Genomic DNA, 18,418 nt, shown 5'->3' on the forward strand with positions numbered 1-18,418 from the left:
CATCGGGGAGGCTTCAGCAGAAAAGCCTGAGGTACCTCAGGAAGGGGACGGCATCGGGGAGGCTTCAGCAGGAAAGGCTGAGTTATCTTAGGCAGGGGACGGCATCGGGGAGGCCTCAGCAGGAAAGGGTGAGGTACATCAGGCATGGGACGGTGCCGACTGGGCTTCAGCTCGAAAGGCTGAGGTATCTCAGCGAGGGGACGGCATCGAAGAGGCTTCAGCGGGAAAGGCTGAGGTACCTCAGGAAGGGGACGGCATCGGGGAGGCTTCAGCAGGAAAGGCTGAGGTACCTCAGTGAGAGGATGGCATTGGGGAGGCTTCAGCGGGATAGGCTGAGCTACATCAGTCAGGGATGGCATCGGGGAGGCTTCAGCAGGAAAGGCTGATGTACCTCAGGGAGAGGACGGCATCGGAGAGGCTTCAGCAGGAAACCTGAGATACCTCAGGGAGGGGACGGCATCGGGGAGGCTTCAGCAGAAAAGGCTGAGGTACCTCAGGAAGGGGACGGCATCGGGGAGGCTTCAGCAGGAAAGGCTGAGGTACCTCAGGGATGGGACGGTGCCGACTGGGCTTCGGTTGGAAAGGCTGAGGTACCTCAGCGAGGGGACGGCATCGGGGAGGCTTCAGTGGGAAAGGCTGAGGTACCTCAGGGATGGGACGGTGCCGACTGGACTTCGGCTGGAAAGGCTGAGGTACCTCAGCGAGGGGACGGCATTGAAGAGGCTTCAGCGGGAAAGGCTGAGGTACCTCAGTGAGGGGACGGCATCGGGGAGGCTTCGGTAGGATAGGCTGAGCTACATCAGTCAGGGATGGCAGCTGGGAGGCTTCAGCAGGAAAGACTGATGTATCTCAGCGAGGGGACGGCATCGGAGAGGCTTCAGCGGGATAGGCGGAGCTACATCAGTCAGGGATGGCATCGGGGAGGCTTTAGCGGGAAAGCCTGAGGTACCTCAGGGAGGGGTCGGCATCGGGGAGGCTTCAGCAGGAAAGGCTGAGGTACCTCAGCGAGGGGACGGCATCGGGGAGGCTTCAGCAGGAAAGGCTGAGCTACCTCAGGGAGGGGACGGCATCGGAGAGGCTTCAGCAGGATAGGCTGAGGTACATCAGGCAGGGGACAGCTACGGGGAGGCTTCGGCAGGAAAGGCTGAGGTACCTCAGGCAGGGGACGGCATTGGGGAGGCTTCAGCAGGAAAGGCTGAGGTACCTCAGGGATGGGACGGTGCCGACTGGGCTTCGGCGGGAAAGGCTGAGGTACCTTAGCGAGGGGACGGCATTGGGGAGGCTTCAGCGGGAAGGCTGAGGTACCTCAGGCAGGGGATGGCATCGGGGAGGCTTCAGCAGGAAAGGCTGAGATACCTCAGGTTAGCGACGGTGCCGAGTGGGCTTCGGTGGGAAAGGCTGAGGTACCTCAGGCAGGGGACGGCATCGGGGAGGCTTCAGCAGGAAAGGCTGAGTTATCTTAGGCAGGGGACGGCATCGGGGAGGCCTCAGCAGGAAAGGGTGAGGTACCTCAGGCAGGGGACGGCATCGGGGAGGCTTCAGCAGGAAAGGCTGAGGTACATCAGGCATGGGACGGTGCCGACTGGGCTTCAGCTCGAAAGGCTGAGGTATCTCAGCGAGGGGACGGCATCGAAGAGGCTTCAGCGGGAAAGGCTGAGGTACCTCAGGAAGGGGACGGCATTGGGGAGGCTTCAGCAGGAAAGGCTGAGGTACCTCAGTGAGAGGATGGCATTGGGGAGGCTTCAGCGGGATAGGCTGAGCTACATCAGTCAGGGATGGCATCGGGGAGGCTTCAGCAGGAAAGGCTGATGTACCTCAGGGAGAGGACGGCATCGGAGAGGCTTCAGCAGGAAACCTGAGATACCTCAGGGAGGGGACGGCATCGGGGAGGCTTCAGCAGGAAAGGCTGAGGTACCTCAGGGATGGGACGGTGCCGACTGGGCTTCGGTTGGAAAGGCTGAGGTACCTCAGCGAGGGGACGGCATCGAAGAGGCTTCAGTGGGAAAGGCTGAGGTACCTCAGGGATGGGACGGTGCCGACTGGACTTCGGCTGGAAAGGCTGAGGTACCTCAGCGAGGGGACGGCATCGAAGAGGCTTCAGCGGGAAAGGCTGAGGTACCTCAGTGAGGGGACGGCATCGGGGAGGCTTCGGCAGGATAGGCTGAGCTACATCAGTCAGGGATGGCAGCTGGGAGGCTTCAGCAGGAAAGACTGATGTATCTCAGCGAGGGGACGGCATCGGAGAGGCTTCAGCGGGATAGGCGGAGCTACATCAGTCAGGGATGGCATCGGGGAGGCTTTAGCGGGAAAGCCTGAGGTACCTCAGGGAGGGGTCGGCATCGGGGAGGCTTCAGCAGGAAAGGCTGAGGTACCTCAGCGAGGGGACAGCATCGGGGAGGCTTCAGCAGGAAAGGCTGAGCTACCTCAGGGAGGGGACGGCATCGGAGAGGCTTCAGCAGGATAGGCTGAGGTACATCAGGCAGGGGACAGCTACGGGGAGGCTTCGGCAGGAAAGGCTGAGGTACCTCAGGCAGGGGACGGCATTGGGGAGGCTTCAGCAGGAAAGGCTGAGGTACCTCAGGGATGGGACGGTGCCGACTGGGCTTCGGCGGGAAAGGCTGAGGTACCTTAGCGAGGGGACGGCATTGGGGAGGCTTCAGCAGGAAAGGCTGAGGTACCTCAGGGATTGGACGGTGCCGACTGGGCTTCGGTGGGAAAGGCTGAGGTACCTCAGCGAGGGGACGGCATCGGGGAGGCTTCAGCAGGAAAGGCTGAGGTACCTCCGCCCGGAGACAGCATTGGGAAGGCTTCAGCAGGAAAGGCTGAGGTATCTCAGACAGGGGACGGCATCGGGGAGGCTTCAGCAGAAAAGCCTGAGGTACCTCAGGAAGGGGACGGCATCGGGGAGGCTTCAGCAGGAAATGCTGAGTTATCGTAGGCAGGGGATGGCATCGGGGAGGCCTCAGCAGGAAAGGGTGAGGTACCTCAGGCAGGGGACGGCATCGGGGAGGCTTCAGCAGGAAAGGCTGAGGTACATCAGGCATGGGACGGTGCCGACTGGGCTTCGGCTCGAAAGGCTGAGGTATCTCAGCGAGGGGACGGCATCGAAGAGGCTTCAGCGGGAAAGGCTGAGGTACCTCAGGAAGGGGACGGCATCGGGGAGGCTTCAGCAGGAAAGGCTGAGGTACCTCAGTGAGAGGATGGCATTGGGGAGGCTTCAGCGGGATAGGCTGAGCTACATCAGTCAGGGATGGCATCGGGGAGGCTTCAGCAGGAAAGGCTGATGTACCTCAGGGAGAGGACGGCATCGGAGAGGCTTCAGCAGGAAAGGCTGAGGTACCTCAGGGATGGGACGGTACCGACTGGGCTTCAGCAGGAAAGGCTGAGGTACCTCAGGCAGGGGATGGTGCCGACTGGGCTTCAGCAGGAAAGGCTGAGGTACCTCAGCGAGGGAACGGCATCGAAGAGGCTTCAGAGGAAAGGCTGAGGTACCTCAGCGAGGGGACGGCATCGGGGAGGCTTTGGCGGGATAGGCTGAGCTACATCATTCAGGGATGGCATCGGGGAGGTTTCAGCAGGAAAGGCTGAGGTACCTCAGGCAGGGGACGGCATCGGAGAGGCTTCAGCGGGATAGGCTGAGCTACATCAGTCAGGGATGGCATCGGGGAGGCTTCAGCAGGAAAGGCTGATGTACCTCAGGGAGAGGACGGCATTGGAGAGGCTTCAGCGGGAAGGCTGAGGTACCTCAGGCAGGGGATGGCATCGGGGAGGCTTCAGCAGGAAAGGCTGAGATACCTCAGGTTAGCGACGGTGCCGAGTGGGCTTCGGTGGGAAAGGCTGAGGTACCTCAGGCAGGGGACGGCATCGGGGAGGATTCAGCAGGAAAGGCTGAGGTACCTCAGGGAGGGGATGGCATCGGGGAGGCTTCAGCAGGAAACCTGAGATACCTCAGGGAGGGGACGGCATCGGGGAGGCTTCAGCAGAAAAGGCTGAGGTACCTCAGGAAGGGGACGGCATCGGGGAGACTTCAGCAGGAAAGGCTGAGGTACCTCAGGGATGGGACGGTGCCGACTGGGCTTCGGTTGGAAAGGCTGAGGTACCTCAGCGAGGGGACGGCATCGAAGAGGCTTCAGTGGGAAAGGCTGAGGTACCTCAGGGATGGGACGGTGCCGACTGGGCTTCGGCTGGAAAGGCTGAGGTACCTCAGCGAGGGGACGGCATCGAAGAGGCTTCAGCGGGAAAGGCTGAGGTACCTCAATGAGGGGACGGCATCGGGGAGGCTTCGGCAGGATAGGCTGAGCTACATCAGTCAGGGATGGCAGCGGGGAGGCTTCAGCAGGAAAGGCTGATGTATCTCAGCGAGGGGACGGCATCGGAGAGGCTTCAGCGGGATAGGCGGAGCTACATCAGTCAGGGATGGCATCGGGGAGGCTTTAGCGGGAAAGCCTGAGGTACCTCAGGGAGGGGTCGGCATCGGGGAGGCTTCAGCAGGAAAGGCTGAGGTACCTCAGCGAGGGGACGGCATCGGGGAGGCTTCAGTGGGAAAGGCTGAGGTACCTCAGGGATGGGACGGTGCCGACTGGACTTCGGCTGGAAAGGCTGAGGTACCTCAGCGAGGGGACGGCATTGAAGAGGCTTCAGCGGGAAAGGCTGAGGTACCTCAGTGAGGGGACGGCATCGGGGAGGCTTCGGTAGGATAGGCTGAGCTACATCAGTCAGGGATGGCAGCTGGGAGGCTTCAGCAGGAAAGACTGATGTATCTCAGCGAGGGGACGGCATCGGAGAGGCTTCAGCGGGATAGGCGGAGCTACATCAGTCAGGGATGGCATCGGGGAGGCTTTAGCGGGAAAGCCTGAGGTACCTCAGGGAGGGGTCGGCATCGGGGAGGCTTCGGCAGGAAAGGCTGAGGTACCTCAGGCAGGGGACGGCATTGGGGAGGCTTCAGCAGGAAAGGCTGAGGTACCTCAGGGATGGGACGGTGCCGACTGGGCTTCGGCGGGAAAGGCTGAGGTACCTTAGCGAGGGGACGGCATTGGGGAGGCTTCAGCAGGAAAGGCTGAGGTACCTCAGGGATTGGACGGTGCCGACTGGGCTTCGGCGGGAAAGGCTGAGGTACCTCAGCGAGGGGACGGCATCGGGGAGGCTTCAGCAGGAAAGGCTGAGGTACCTCTGCCCGGAGACAGCATTGGGAAGGCTTCAGCAGGAAAGGCTGAGGTACCTCAGGAAGGGGACGGCATCGGGGAGGCTTCAGCAGAAAAGCCTGAGGTACCTCAGGAAGGGGACGGCATCGGGGAGGCTTCAGCAGGAAAGGCTGAGTTATCTTAGGCAGGGGATGGCATCGGGGAGGCCTCAGCAGGAAAGGGTGAGGTACCTCAGGCAGGGGACGGCATCGGGGAGGCTTCAGCAGGAAAGGCTGAGGTACATCAGGCATGGGACGGTGCCGACTGGGCTTCAGCTCGAAAGGCTGAGGTATCTCAGTGAGGGGACGGCATCGAAGAGGCTTCAGCGGGAAAGGCTGAGGTACCTCAGGAAGGGGACGGCATCGGGGAGGCTTCAGCAGGAAAGGCTGAGGTACCTCAGTGAGAGGATGGCATTGGGGAGGCTTCAGCGGGATAGGCTGAGCTACATCAGTCAGGGATGGCATCGGGGAGGCTTCAGCAGGAAAGGCTGATGTACCTCAGGGAGAGGACGGCATCGGAGAGGCTTCAGCAGGAAAGGCTGAGGTACCTCAGGCAGGGGATGGTGCCGACTGGGCTTCGGCAGGAAAGGCTGAGGTACCTCAGCGAGGGAACGGCATCGAAGAGGCTTCAGAGGGAAAGGCTGAGGTACCTCAGGCAGGGGACGGCATCGGGGAGGCTTTGGCGGGATAGGCTGAGCTACATCATTCAGGGATGGCATCGGGGAGGCTTCAGCAGGAAAGGCTGAGGTACCTCAGGGATGGGACGGTGCCGACTGGGCTTCGGTTGGAAAGGCTGAGGTACCTCAGCGAGGGGACCGCATCGAAGAGGCTTCAGTGGGAAAGGCTGAGGTACCTCAGGGATGGGACGGTGCCGACTGGACTTCGGCTGGAAAGGCTGAGGTACCTCAGCGAGGGGACGGCATCGAAGAGGCTTCAGCGGGAAAGGCTGAGGTACCTCAGTGAGGGGACGGCATCGGGGAGGCTTCGGCAGGATAGGCTGAGCTACATCAGTCAGGGATGGCAGCTGGGAGGCTTCAGCAGGAAAGACTGATGTATCTCAGCGAGGGGACGGCATCGGAGAGGCTTCAGCGGGATAGGCGGAGCTACATCAGTCAGGGATGGCATCGGGGAGGCTTTAGCGGGAAAGCCTGAGGTACCTCAGGGAGGGGTCGGCATCGGGGAGGCTTCAGCAGGAAAGGCTGAGGTATCTCAGGCAGGGGACGGCATCGGGGAGGCTTCAGCGGGAAAGGCTGAGCTACCTCAGGGAGGGGACGGCATCGGAGAGGCTTCAGCGGGATAGGCTGAGGTACCTCAGGCAGGGGACAGCATCGGGGAGGCTTCGGCAGGAAAGGCTGAGGTACCTCAGGCAGGGGACGGCATTGGGGAGGCTTCAGCAGGAAAGGCTGAGGTACCTCAGGGATGGGACGGTGCCGACTGGGCTTCGGCAGGAAAGGCTGAGGTACCTTAGCGAGGGGACGGCATTGGGGAGGCTTCAGCAGGAAAGGCTGAGGTACCTCAGGGATTGGACGGTGCCGACTGGGCTTCAGCAGGAAAGGCTGAGGTACCTCAGGGATTGGACGGTGCCGACTGGGCTTCGGCGGGAAAGGCTGAGGTACCTCAGCGAGGGGACGGCATCGGGGAGGCTTCAGCAGGAAAGGCTGAGGTACCTCCGCCCGGAGACAGCATTGGGAAGGCTTCAGCAGGAAAGGCTGAGGTATCTCAGACAGGGGACGGCATCGGGGAGGCTTCAGCAGAAAAGCCTGAGGTACCTCAGGAAGGGGACGGCATCGGGGAGGCTTCAGCAGGAAAGGCTGAGTTATCTTAGGCAGGGGACGGCATCGGGGAGGCCTCAGCAGGAAAGGGTGAGGTACATCAGGCATGGGACGGTGCCGACTGGGCTTCAGCTCGAAAGGCTGAGGTATCTCAGCGAGGGGACGGCATCGAAGAGGCTTCAGCGGGAAAGGCTGAGGTACCTCAGGAAGGGGACGGCATCGGGGAGGCTTCAGCAGGAAAGGCTGAGGTACCTCAGTGAGAGGATGGCATTGGGGAGGCTTCAGCGGGATAGGCTGAGCTACATCAGTCAGGGATGGCATCGGGGAGGCTTCAGCAGGAAAGGCTGATGTACCTCAGGGAGAGGACGGCATCGGAGAGGCTTCAGCAGGAAACCTGAGATACCTCAGGGAGGGGACGGCATCGGGGAGGCTTCAGCAGAAAAGGCTGAGGTACCTCAGGAAGGGGACGGCATCGGGGAGGCTTCAGCAGGAAAGGCTGAGGTACCTCAGGGATGGGACGGTGCCGACTGGGCTTCGGTTGGAAAGGCTGAGGTACCTCAGCGAGGGGACGGCATCGGGGAGGCTTCAGTGGGAAAGGCTGAGGTACCTCAGGGATGGGACGGTGCCGACTGGACTTCGGCTGGAAAGGCTGAGGTACCTCAGCGAGGGGACGGCATTGAAGAGGCTTCAGCGGGAAAGGCTGAGGTACCTCAGTGAGGGGACGGCATCGGGGAGGCTTCGGTAGGATAGGCTGAGCTACATCAGTCAGGGATGGCAGCTGGGAGGCTTCAGCAGGAAAGACTGATGTATCTCAGCGAGGGGACGGCATCGGAGAGGCTTCAGCGGGATAGGCGGAGCTACATCAGTCAGGGATGGCATCGGGGAGGCTTTAGCGGGAAAGCCTGAGGTACCTCAGGGAGGGGTCGGCATCGGGGAGGCTTCAGCAGGAAAGGCTGAGGTACCTCAGCGAGGGGACGGCATCGGGGAGGCTTCAGCAGGAAAGGCTGAGCTACCTCAGGGAGGGGACGGCATCGGAGAGGCTTCAGCAGGATAGGCTGAGGTACATCAGGCAGGGGACAGCTACGGGGAGGCTTCGGCAGGAAAGGCTGAGGTACCTCAGGCAGGGGACGGCATTGGGGAGGCTTCAGCAGGAAAGGCTGAGGTACCTCAGGGATGGGACGGTGCCGACTGGGCTTCGGCGGGAAAGGCTGAGGTACCTTAGCGAGGGGACGGCATTGGGGAGGCTTCAGCGGGAAGGCTGAGGTACCTCAGGCAGGGGATGGCATCGGGGAGGCTTCAGCAGGAAAGGCTGAGATACCTCAGGTTAGCGACGGTGCCGAGTGGGCTTCGGTGGGAAAGGCTGAGGTACCTCAGGCAGGGGACGGCATCGGGGAGGCTTCAGCAGGAAAGGCTGAGTTATCTTAGGCAGGGGACGGCATCGGGGAGGCCTCAGCAGGAAAGGGTGAGGTACCTCAGGCAGGGGACGGCATCGGGGAGGCTTCAGCAGGAAAGGCTGAGGTACATCAGGCATGGGACGGTGCCGACTGGGCTTCAGCTCGAAAGGCTGAGGTATCTCAGCGAGGGGACGGCATCGAAGAGGCTTCAGCGGGAAAGGCTGAGGTACCTCAGGAAGGGGACGGCATTGGGGAGGCTTCAGCAGGAAAGGCTGAGGTACCTCAGTGAGAGGATGGCATTGGGGAGGCTTCAGCGGGATAGGCTGAGCTACATCAGTCAGGGATGGCATCGGGGAGGCTTCAGCAGGAAAGGCTGATGTACCTCAGGGAGAGGACGGCATCGGAGAGGCTTCAGCAGGAAACCTGAGATACCTCAGGGAGGGGACGGCATCGGGGAGGCTTCAGCAGGAAAGGCTGAGGTACCTCAGGGATGGGACGGTGCCGACTGGGCTTCGGTTGGAAAGGCTGAGGTACCTCAGCGAGGGGACGGCATCGAAGAGGCTTCAGTGGGAAAGGCTGAGGTACCTCAGGGATGGGACGGTGCCGACTGGACTTCGGCTGGAAAGGCTGAGGTACCTCAGCGAGGGGACGGCATCGAAGAGGCTTCAGCGGGAAAGGCTGAGGTACCTCAGTGAGGGGACGGCATCGGGGAGGCTTCGGCAGGATAGGCTGAGCTACATCAGTCAGGGATGGCAGCTGGGAGGCTTCAGCAGGAAAGACTGATGTATCTCAGCGAGGGGACGGCATCGGAGAGGCTTCAGCGGGATAGGCGGAGCTACATCAGTCAGGGATGGCATCGGGGAGGCTTTAGCGGGAAAGCCTGAGGTACCTCAGGGAGGGGTCGGCATCGGGGAGGCTTCAGCAGGAAAGGCTGAGGTACCTCAGCGAGGGGACAGCATCGGGGAGGCTTCAGCAGGAAAGGCTGAGCTACCTCAGGGAGGGGACGGCATCGGAGAGGCTTCAGCAGGATAGGCTGAGGTACATCAGGCAGGGGACAGCTACGGGGAGGCTTCGGCAGGAAAGGCTGAGGTACCTCAGGCAGGGGACGGCATTGGGGAGGCTTCAGCAGGAAAGGCTGAGGTACCTCAGGGATGGGACGGTGCCGACTGGGCTTCGGCGGGAAAGGCTGAGGTACCTTAGCGAGGGGACGGCATTGGGGAGGCTTCAGCAGGAAAGGCTGAGGTACCTCAGGGATTGGACGGTGCCGACTGGGCTTCGGTGGGAAAGGCTGAGGTACCTCAGCGAGGGGACGGCATCGGGGAGGCTTCAGCAGGAAAGGCTGAGGTACCTCCGCCCGGAGACAGCATTGGGAAGGCTTCAGCAGGAAAGGCTGAGGTATCTCAGACAGGGGACGGCATCGGGGAGGCTTCAGCAGAAAAGCCTGAGGTACCTCAGGAAGGGGACGGCATCGGGGAGGCTTCAGCAGGAAATGCTGAGTTATCGTAGGCAGGGGATGGCATCGGGGAGGCCTCAGCAGGAAAGGGTGAGGTACCTCAGGCAGGGGACGGCATCGGGGAGGCTTCAGCAGGAAAGGCTGAGGTACATCAGGCATGGGACGGTGCCGACTGGGCTTCGGCTCGAAAGGCTGAGGTATCTCAGCGAGGGGACGGCATCGAAGAGGCTTCAGCGGGAAAGGCTGAGGTACCTCAGGAAGGGGACGGCATCGGGGAGGCTTCAGCAGGAAAGGCTGAGGTACCTCAGTGAGAGGATGGCATTGGGGAGGCTTCAGCGGGATAGGCTGAGCTACATCAGTCAGGGATGGCATCGGGGAGGCTTCAGCAGGAAAGGCTGATGTACCTCAGGGAGAGGACGGCATCGGAGAGGCTTCAGCAGGAAAGGCTGAGGTACCTCAGGGATGGGACGGTACCGACTGGGCTTCAGCAGGAAAGGCTGAGGTACCTCAGGCAGGGGATGGTGCCGACTGGGCTTCAGCAGGAAAGGCTGAGGTACCTCAGCGAGGGAACGGCATCGAAGAGGCTTCAGAGGAAAGGCTGAGGTACCTCAGCGAGGGGACGGCATCGGGGAGGCTTTGGCGGGATAGGCTGAGCTACATCATTCAGGGATGGCATCGGGGAGGTTTCAGCAGGAAAGGCTGAGGTACCTCAGGCAGGGGACGGCATCGGAGAGGCTTCAGCGGGATAGGCTGAGCTACATCAGTCAGGGATGGCATCGGGGAGGCTTCAGCAGGAAAGGCTGATGTACCTCAGGGAGAGGACGGCATTGGAGAGGCTTCAGCGGGAAGGCTGAGGTACCTCAGGCAGGGGATGGCATCGGGGAGGCTTCAGCAGGAAAGGCTGAGATACCTCAGGTTAGCGACGGTGCCGAGTGGGCTTCGGTGGGAAAGGCTGAGGTACCTCAGGCAGGGGACGGCATCGGGGAGGATTCAGCAGGAAAGGCTGAGGTACCTCAGGGAGGGGATGGCATCGGGGAGGCTTCAGCAGGAAACCTGAGATACCTCAGGGAGGGGACGGCATCGGGGAGGCTTCAGCAGAAAAGGCTGAGGTACCTCAGGAAGGGGACGGCATCGGGGAGACTTCAGCAGGAAAGGCTGAGGTACCTCAGGGATGGGACGGTGCCGACTGGGCTTCGGTTGGAAAGGCTGAGGTACCTCAGCGAGGGGACGGCATCGAAGAGGCTTCAGTGGGAAAGGCTGAGGTACCTCAGGGATGGGACGGTGCCGACTGGGCTTCGGCTGGAAAGGCTGAGGTACCTCAGCGAGGGGACGGCATCGAAGAGGCTTCAGCGGGAAAGGCTGAGGTACCTCAATGAGGGGACGGCATCGGGGAGGCTTCGGCAGGATAGGCTGAGCTACATCAGTCAGGGATGGCAGCGGGGAGGCTTCAGCAGGAAAGGCTGATGTATCTCAGCGAGGGGACGGCATCGGAGAGGCTTCAGCGGGATAGGCGGAGCTACATCAGTCAGGGATGGCATCGGGGAGGCTTTAGCGGGAAAGCCTGAGGTACCTCAGGGAGGGGTCGGCATCGGGGAGGCTTCAGCAGGAAAGGCTGAGGTACCTCAGCGAGGGGACGGCATCGGGGAGGCTTCAGCGGGAAAGGCTGAGCTACCTCAGGGAGGGGACGGCATCGGAGAGGCTTCAGCGGGATAGGCTGAGGTACCTCAGGCAGGGGACAGCATCGGGGAGGCTTCGGCAGGAAAGGCTGAGGTACCTCAGGCAGGGGACGGCATTGGGGAGGCTTCAGCAGGAAAGGCTGAGGTACCTCAGGGATGGGACGGTGCCGACTGGGCTTCGGCGGGAAAGGCTGAGGTACCTTAGCGAGGGGACGGCATTGGGGAGGCTTCAGCAGGAAAGGCTGAGGTACCTCAGGGATTGGACGGTGCCGACTGGGCTTCGGCGGGAAAGGGTGAGGTACCTCAGCGAGGGGACGGCATCGGGGAGGCTTCAGCAGGAAAGGCTGAGGTACCTCTGCCCGGAGACAGCATTGGGAAGGCTTCAGCAGGAAAGGCTGAGGTATCTCAGACAGGGGACGGCATCGGGGAGGCTTCAGCAGAAAAGCCTGAGGTACCTCAGGAAGGGGACGGCATCGGGGAGGCTTCAGCAGGAAAGGCTGAGTTATCTTAGGCAGCGGACGGCATCGGGGAGGCCTCAGCAGGAAAGGGTGAGGTACCTCAGGCAGGGGACGGCATCGGGGAGGCTTCAGCAGGAAAGGCTGAGGTACATCAGGCATGGGACGGTGCCGACTGGGCTTCGGCTCGAAAGGCTGAGGTATCTCAGCGAGGGGACGGCATCGAAGAGGCTTCAGCGGGAAAGGCTGAGGTACCTCAGGAAGGGGACGGCATCGGGGAGGCTTCAGCAGGAAAGGCTGAGGTACCTCAGGGATGGGACGGTGCCGAGTGGGCTTTGGCGTGAAAGGCTGAGGTACCTCAGGAAGGGGACGGCATCGGGGAGGCTTCAGCAGGAAAGGCTGAGGTACCTCAGTGAGAGGACGGCATCGGGGAGGCTTCGGCAGGATAGGCTGAGCTACATCAGTCAGGGATGGCATCGGGGAGGCTTCAGCAGGAAAGGCTGAGGTACCTCAAGGAGGGGACGGCATCGGAGAGGCTTCAGCGGGATAGGCTGAGCTACATCAGCCAGGGATGGCATCGGGGAGCCTTTAGCGGGAAAGGCTGAGGTACCTCAGGGAGGGGACGGCATCGGGGAGGCTTCAGCAGGAAAGGCTGAGGTATCTCAGGCAGGGGACGGCATCGGGGAGGCTTCAGCGGGAAAGGCTGAGCTACCTCAGGGTGGGGACGGCATCGGAGAGGCTTCAGCAGGATAGGCTGAGGTACCTCAGGCAGGGGACAGCATCGGGGAGGCTTCGGCAGGAAAGGCTGAGGTACCTCACGCAGGGGACGGCATTGGGGAGGCTTCAGCAGGAAAGGCTGAGGTACCTCAGGGATGGGACGGTGCCGACTGGGCTTCGGCGGGAAAGGCTGAGGTACCTTAGCGAGGGGACGGCATTGGGGAGGCTTCAGCAGGAAAGGCTGAGGTACCTCAGGGATTGGACGGTGCCGACTGGGCTTCGGCGGGAAAGGCTGAGGTACCTCAGCGAGGGGACGGCATCGGGGAGGCTTCAGCAGGAAAGGCTGAGGTACCTCCGCCCGGAGACAGCATTGGGAAGGCTTCAGCAGGAAAGGCTGAGGTATCTCAGACAGGGGACGGCATCGGGGAGGCTTCAGCAGAAAAGCCTGAGGTACCTCAGGAAGGGGACGGCATCGGGGAGGCTTCAGCAGGAAAGGCTGAGTTATCTTAGGCAGGGGACGGCATCGGGGAGGCCTCAGCAGGAAAGGGTGAGGTACCTCAGGCAGGGGACGGCATCGGGGAGGCTTCAGCAGGAAAGGCTGAGGTACATCAGGCATGGGATGGTGCCGACTGGGCTTCAGCTCGAAAGGCTGAGGTATCTCAGCGAGGGGACGGCATCGAAGAGGCTTCAGCGGGAAAGGCTGAGGTACCTCAGGAAGGGGACGGCATCGGGGAGGCTTCATCAGGAAAGGCTGAGGTACCTCAGTGAGAGGATGGCATTGGGGAGGCTTCAGCGGGATAGGCTGAGCTACATCAGTCAGGGATGCCATCGGGGAGGCTTCAGCAGGAAAGGCTGATGTACCTCAGGGAGAGGACGGCATCGGAGAGGCTTCAGCAGGAAACCTGAGATACCTCAGGGAGGGGACGGCATCGGGGAGGCTTCAGCAGAAAAGGCTGAGGTACCTCAGGAAGGGGACGGCATCGGGGAGGCTTCAGCAGGAAAGGCTGAGGTACCTCAGGGATGGGACGGTGCCGACTGGGCTTCGGTTGGAAAGGCTGAGGTACCTCAGCGAGGGGACGGCATCGAAGAGGCTTCAGCGGGAAAGGCTGAGGTACCTCAGGGATGGGACGGTGCCGACTGGACTTCGGCTGGAAAGGCTGAGGTACCTCAGCGAGGGGACGGCATCGAAGAGGCTTCAGCGGGAAAGGCTGAGGTACCTCAATGAGGGGACGGCATCGGGGAGGCTTCGGCAGGATAGGCTGAGCTACATCAGTCAGGGATGGCAGCGGGGAGGCTTCAGCAGGAAAGGCTGATGTATCTCAGCGAGGGGACGGCATCGGAGAGGCTTCAGCGGGATAGGCGGAGCTACATCAGTCAGGGATGGCATCGGGGAGGCTTTAGCGGGAAAGCCTGAGGTACCTCAGGGAGGGGTCGGCATCGGGGAGGCTTCAGCAGGAAAGGCTGAGGTATCTCAGGCAGGGGACGGCATCGGAGAGGCTTCAGCGGGATAGGCTGAGGTACCTCAGGCAGGGGACAGCATCGGGGAGGCTTCGGCAGGAAAGGCTGAGGTACCTCAGGCAGGGGACGGCATTGGGGAGGCTTCAGCAGGAAAGGCTGAGGTACCTCAGGGATGGGACGGTGCCGACTGGGCTTCGGCGGGAAAGGCTGAGGTACCTTAGCGAGGGGACGGCATTGGGGAGGCTTCAGCAGGAAAGGCTGAGGTACCTCAGGGATTGGACGGTGCCGACTGGGCTTCGGCGGGAAAGGCTGAGGTACCTCAGCGAGGGGACGGCATCGGGGAGGCTTCAGCAGGAAAGGCTGAGGTACCTCTGCCCGGAGACAGCATTGGGAAGGCTTCAGCAGGAAAGGCTGAGGTATCTCAGACAGGGGACGGCATCGGGGAGGCTTCAGCAGAAAAGCCTGAGGTACCTCAGGAAGGGGACGGCATCGGGGAGGCTTCAGCAGGAAAGGCTGAGGTATCTTAGGCAGCGGACGGCATCGGGGAGGCCTCAGCAGGAAAGGGTGAGGTACCTCAGGCAGGGGACGGCATCGGGGAGGCTTCAGCAGGAAAGGCTGAGGTACATCAGGCATGGGACGGTGCCGACTGGGCTTCGGCTCGAAAGGCTGAGGTATCTCAGCGAGGGGACGGCATCGAAGAGGCTTCAGCGGGAAAGGCTGAGGTACCTCAGGGATGGGACGGTGCCGAGTGGGCTTTGGCGTGAAAGGCTGAGGTACCTCAGGAAGGGGACGGCATCGGGGAGGCTTCAGCAGGAAAGGCTGAGGTACCTCAGTGAGAGGACGGCATCGGGGAGGCTTCGGCAGGATAGGCTGAGCTACATCAGTCAGGGATGGCATCGGGGAGGCTTCAGCAGGAAAGGCTGAGGTACCTCAAGGAGGGGACGGCATCGGAGAGGCTACAGCGGGATAGGCTGAGCTACATCAGCCAGGGATGGCATCGGGGAGCCTTTAGCGGGAAAGGCTGAGGTACCTCAGGGAGGGGACGGCATCGGGGAGGCTTCAGCAGGAAAGGCTGAGGTATCTCGGGCAGGGGACGGCATTGTGGAGGCTTCAGCAGAAAAGGCTGAGGTACCTCAGGAAGGGGACGGCATCGGGGAGGCTTCAGCAGGAAACCTGAGGTACCTCAGGCAGGGGACGGCATCGGGGAGGCTTCAGCAGAAAAGGCTGAGGTACCTCAGGAATGGGACGGTGCCGACTGGGCTTCGGTTGGAAAGGCTGAGGTACCTCAGTGAGGGGACGGCATCGAAGAGGCTTCAGTGGGAAAGGCTGAGGTACCTCAGGGATGGGACGGTGCCGACTGGGCTTCGGCGGGAAAGGCTGAGGTACCTTAGCGAGGGGACGGCATTGGGGAGGCTTCAGCAGGAAAGGCTGAGGTACCTCAGGGATTGGACGGTGCCGACTGGGCTTCGGCGGGAAAGGCTGAGGTACCTCAGCGAGGGGACGGCATCGGGGAGGCTTCAGCAGGAAAGGCTGAGGTACCTCTGCCCGGAGACAGCATTGGGAAGGCTTCAGCAGGAAAGGCTGAGGTATCTCAGACAGGGGACGGCATCGGGGAGGCTTCAGCAGAAAAGCCTGAGGTACCTCAGGAAGGGGACGGCATCGGGGAGGCTTCAGCAGGAAAGGCTGAGGTATCTTAGGCAGCGGACGGCATCGGGGAGGCCTCAGCAGGAAAGGGTGAGGTACCTCAGGCAGGGGACGGCATCGGGGAGGCTTCAGCAGGAAAGGCTGAGGTACATCAGGCATGGGACGGTGCCGACTGGGCTTCGGCTCGAAAGGCTGAGGTATCTCAGCGAGGGGACGGCATCGAAGAGGCTTCAGCGGGAAAGGCTGAGGTACCTCAGGAAGGGGACGGCATCGGGGAGGCTTCAGCAGGAAAGGCTGAGGTACCTCAGGGATGGGACGGTGCCGAGTGGGCTTTGGCGTGAAAGGCTGAGGTACCTCAGGAAGGGGACGGCATCGGGGAGGCTTCAGCAGGAAAGGCTGAGGTACCTCAGTGAGAGGACGGCATCGGGGAGGCTTCGGCAGGATAGGCTGAGCTACATCAGTCAGGGATGGCATCGGGGAGGCTTCAGCAGGAAAGGCTGAGGTACCTCAAGGAGGGGACGGCATCGGAGAGGCTACAGCGGGATAGGCTGAGCTACATCAGCCAGGGATGGCATCGGGGAGCCTTTAGCGGGAAAGGCTGAGGTACCTCAGGGAGGGGACGGCATCGGGGAGGCTTCAGCAGGAAAGGCTGAGGTATCTCGGGCAGGGGACGGCATTGTGGAGGCTTCAGCAGAAAAGGCTGAGGTACCTCAGGAAGGGGACGGCATCGGGGAGGCTTCAACAGGAAACCTGAGGTACCTCAGGCAGGGGACGGCATCGGGGAGGCTTCAGCAGAAAAGGCTGAGGTACCTCAGGAATGGGACGGTGCCGACTGGGCTTTGGTTGGAAAGGCTGAGGTACCTCAGTGAGGGGACGGCATCGAAGAGGCTTCAGTGGGAAAGGCTGAGGTACCTCAGGGATGGGACGGTGCCGACTGGACTTCGGCTGGAAAGGCTGAGGTACCTCAGCGAGGGGACGGCATCGAAGAGGCTTCAGCGGGAAAGGCTGAGGTACCTCAATGAGGGGACGGCATCGGTGAGGCTTCGGCAGGATAGGCTGAGCTACATCAGTCAGGGATGGCATCGGGGAGGCTTCAGCAGGAAAGGCTGATGTATCTCAGCGAGGGGACGGCATCGGAGAGGCTTCAGCGGGATAGGCGGAGCTACATCAGTCAGGGATGGCATCGGGGAGGCTTTAGCGGGAAAGCCTGAGGTACCTCAGGGAGGGGTCGGCATCGGGGAGGCTTCAGCAGGAAAGGCTGAGGTACCTCAGCGAGGGGACGGCATCGGGGAGGCTTCAGCGGGAAAGGCTGAGCTACCTCAGGGAGGGGACGGCATCGGAGAGGCTTCAGCAGGATAGGCTGAGGTACCTCAGGCAGGGGACAGCATCGGGGAGGCTTCGGCAGGAAAGGCTGAGGTACCTCAGGCAGGGGACGGCATTGGGGAGGCTTCAGCAGGAAAGGCTGAGGTACCTCAGGGATGGGACGGTGCCGACTGGGCTTCGGCGGGAAAGGCTGAGGTACCTCAGCGAGGGGACGGCATCGGGGAGGCTTCAGCAGGAAAGGCTGAGGTACCTCTGCCCGGAGACAGCATTGGGAAGGCTTCAGCAGGAAAGGCTGAGGTATCTCAGACAGGGGACGGCATCGGGGAGGCTTCAGCAGAAAAGCCTGAGGTACCTCAGGAAGGGGACGGCATCGGGGAGGCTTCAGCAGGAAAGGCTGAGTTATCTTAGGCAGCGGACGGCATCGGGGAGGCCTCAGCAGGAAAGGGTGAGGTACCTCAGGCAGGGGACGGCATCGGGGAGGCTTCAGCAGGAAAGGCTGAGGTACATCAGGCATGGGACGGTGCCGACTGGGCTTCGGCTCGAAAGGCTGAGGTATCTCAGCGAGGGGACGGCATCGAAGAGGCTTCAGCGGGAAAGGCTGAGGTACCTCAGGAAGGGGACGGCATCGGGGAGGCTTCAGCAGGAAAGGCTGAGGTACCTCAGGGATGGGACGGTGCCGAGTGGGCTTTGGCGTGAAAGGCTGAGGTACCTCAGGAAGGGGACGGCATTGGGGAGGCTTCAGCAGGAAAGGCTGAGGTACCTCAGTGAGAGGACGGTATCGTGGAGGCTTCGGCAGGAAAGGCTGAGGTACCTCGGGAAGGGGACAGCATCGAAGAGGCTTCAGCGGGAAAGGCTGAGGTACCTCAGTGAGAGGACGGCATCGGGGAGGCTTCGGCAGGATAGGCTGAGCTACATCAGTCAGGGATGGCATCGGGGAGGCTTCAGCAGGAAAGGCTGAGGTACCTCAAGGAGGGGACGGCATCGGAGAGGCTTCAGCGGGATAGGCTGAGCTACATCAGCCAGGGATGGCATCGGGGAGCCTTTAGCGGGAAAGGCTGAGGTACCTCAGGGAGGGGACGGCATCGGGGAGGCTTCAGCAGGAAAGGCTGAGGTATCTCGGGCAGGGGACGGCATTGTGGAGGCTTCAGCAGAAAAGGCTGAGGTACCTCAGGAAGGGGACGGCATCGGGGAGGCTTCAGCAGGAAACCTGAGGTACCTCAGGCAGGGGACGGCATCGGGGAGGCTTCAGCAGGAAAGGCTGAGGTACCTCAGGAATGGGACGGTGCCGACTGGGCTTCGGTTGGAAAGGCTGAGGTACCTCAGTGAGGGGACGGCATCGAAGAGGCT

The sequence above is a fragment of the Buteo buteo genome, chromosome 4, assembly GCF_964188355.1.
Source record: "Buteo buteo chromosome 4, bButBut1.hap1.1, whole genome shotgun sequence".
Taxonomy (NCBI): Eukaryota; Metazoa; Chordata; class Aves; order Accipitriformes; family Accipitridae; genus Buteo; species Buteo buteo.